Genomic DNA, 2,832 nt, shown 5'->3' with positions numbered 1-2,832 from the left:
GGGACTTGGAGGTTCTCCGAACCAGCCATAACATTAGCTATGGGTTCTCCTGAACCTCGGTGAACCCATAGCAGCTCACCCCTAAACTATAGCCAATTTTATGCAGGTCACAGGGTTCAGGAGCTGCATAAGGACACATTTAAAGATACCAGGATAAACAATTCTGTCCTTGAGGAATCAACTGTTCTGCTCTTCTAAGCATGTTCTTTCCTTAATGCATCATCTCAGTTGCCCCAAGATTGTTACTGAACACTGTTGTTTTTGGCAAAACCAAGTGTTTGGCAAGTCAGGCTTACAAAGATGTATGCAACTGGTTTGGCTGGTTACGTCTAGGTCAATTAAACTGCTTTCTTTCCAGAATGAAACTTTTCTTTCATTCCGGTCTTGACTGCTTCAGAATTTGTAAACAACAGAAGTAGATAAATCAAGAACTGCATGGATACACTTACCTTAAGAGACAAAAATTTCCCCATCTGTTAAAAGAAAATGGATCTTGGGTTTTTTCCACCAGTAACATTATTATTGCACCAATCATATTTAATTATTATTGTATATGGGTAGTGTAATAATTCTCAAAAGCTGGAACCCTTTTCTTCATGAATGAGTAGAAGTCCTGTTGTATTCCTTATTGGTGATCATGTTGATATTATCACACTTGGTTATGTGCTGTATTTTGCAGGTATCCCTTTCAAAGCTTGGATAATGTATAAGTAGCCACTCTTGTGTAGGAAAATAGGTGTGTCAGCTGAAAACTTCAGAACCTGAACTACAGAGCAATTAACTTGTGTGGTAGCTAAGCCAAGGATGCCCAACCTGTAGTCCCTTAGAAGCTCTCCTAAAGTTGCCATCAAAATGTATGCCATAATGAGATAGAAAAGGGACATTATGGAATAATTGGGAGTAATCATATTCCATTCATTTAAATCATTTTATTTTGACCAGGCTGGCATGTCATTTCTTACCATGCATTTGAAAGCAAATGATTGACCTGAAAAAGATTCCATGTTTCTTTGGGTAAGATTTTGCGCTAGTTGCGGTGCCTTTCCATTTTTTTCTAACACTTTTGCACATGCAGTCATTGAAAAAGAGCCTGAGTTTTAGAAAGACAACACCACATAGAAATTATGTTCGGAACAAGGCCAGACTATAGCAAGAAGAACTGCTGGCAGGTGGATCAAAGCAGTCATAGAATGGATCCATCTGGTTTTAAGTCTCTTTTGCGGATGTTTTTTATCAAATGGATCCCAGTTGGCTCAGGACCATATTGGTTGGAAACGTGCAGAAAAGGCCTTCATCTTGCACAGACAATGGATAGGAGGAGGAGGAGGAGGAGGAGGAGGAGGAGGAGGATGACCACTATCAGCTTCTTATATTTTCATAGGACCCTTGGTATGTGTGTGTGTGTGTGTGTAAAAAATGTCAAGAAGTGCACCTTTCTGACTGAAATCCTAGTCTTCCTTTTTCACATCCAAAAATAATGAAGCTTCAATCATTTGGTGCGCTACCTTGTTGTCATTTTGTTACTTTTCTGCAGACACCCTACATCTTCCCACAAGTATTGGATACACAGAGGCCCAATAAGGCCTCTTTGCCAGGCATTTGTGTCTCCCAAACAAGAAGAAGAATTCTGCAAAGTATTCTGGGAATGACTACTCGGGAGCACCTGACATGCTGAAGACTCTGGTTGGGAATCTTTAAGGGATCTCCTGTGGTGTCACTTCTTGTGACAGAAGTGCTGGTTCCTACTCAGCAGTATAAGCAGAGGAGACCCAATGCAAATAAACAGGCTGCTGCACATATACCAATAATTTATATTACCATCTAGAGCTCCTCCAGAAAAGCCTACAGGCTTAAGTTGCTCATTTCCCAATTACCTAAACATGCTTAAATGCAAATGAAAGAAAGAGAAAATAATATGTACGCTAGCATTTATGCTTAGCTATACATTACAATATAGTTTGCAATAAAAAAGCAATGAATAGAATCAAAATAGAAACAGAGGGAGCACAGCTCTGGTGGGACAACTTTTCCCAAGTTGCACCCGCTCAAGCTGTAGACAGACCAAAGGCAACATATGGATGGGAAGCGTCCACATGTGGAGTCTTCTATAACATTAAACTATGGTTTGACTGAAAGGCTTAAAAGTGGGATCTGTTCTATAGAAATCAGGACCTCAAAACTCCCTACCTTTGGTTTAGAGTTTTTAAAAGTGTGTTAACATGCATACACATACGGCGGGAAGCTCTTGGGTTTTTTCCCCATTTCCCAGTAATAAATGAGGCTGAATATGTTGACTAGATGTATTGTGAGATTAAACATTCTGTTAAACTGTTCTGTGTTTCTTTTCAAAAAAGGAAATAGTGCTGATCCTTTTATAAACACAATTGTTTCAGAAGATGTCTGTGATGAAGGACAGACTATGGCTGTGTGAGAATCTGAATAGAAATATTCCTATTTTTTATTATAAACATACAGGCTTTACAAGACCTTATCAGACTTGATTCCCAGTTAGCTAAGCACAAAATTCTTGGATTTGGTTAAAACAGGGGTTGGCAACCTTAAACATTCAAAGAGCCACAAAGGTCCTAATCGGAAGTCCCCCATTCAATTCTGGAGCCGACCAGAAGTCGGGTTCTCCTGCTATAGAGTCTCCTCCTAGCGCAGCATCCTTTTTCCTCTACCTGTCCTAATCGAAAGCCCTATCAATTGTGGAGCTGACCAGAAAACCCATCCCTTGCCTCCCGGCCAGCCAGTCTGCCCCCCCCCCCAACAGTCTGAGAGACCATGAATTGGCCCTGTTTAGAAAGTTTGAGGACCTCTGCTGTATATTAT

The sequence above is a fragment of the Thamnophis sirtalis genome, unplaced genomic scaffold (assembly GCF_051295495.1).
Source record: "Thamnophis sirtalis isolate CommonGarterSnake01/CBP01778 unplaced genomic scaffold, rThaSir2_p1.2 scaffold_5, whole genome shotgun sequence".
NCBI lineage: Eukaryota > Metazoa > Chordata > Lepidosauria > Squamata > Natricidae > Thamnophis > Thamnophis sirtalis.
The sequence above is the reverse complement of the archived record's forward strand: the minus strand, read 5'-3'. Positions refer to the sequence as shown.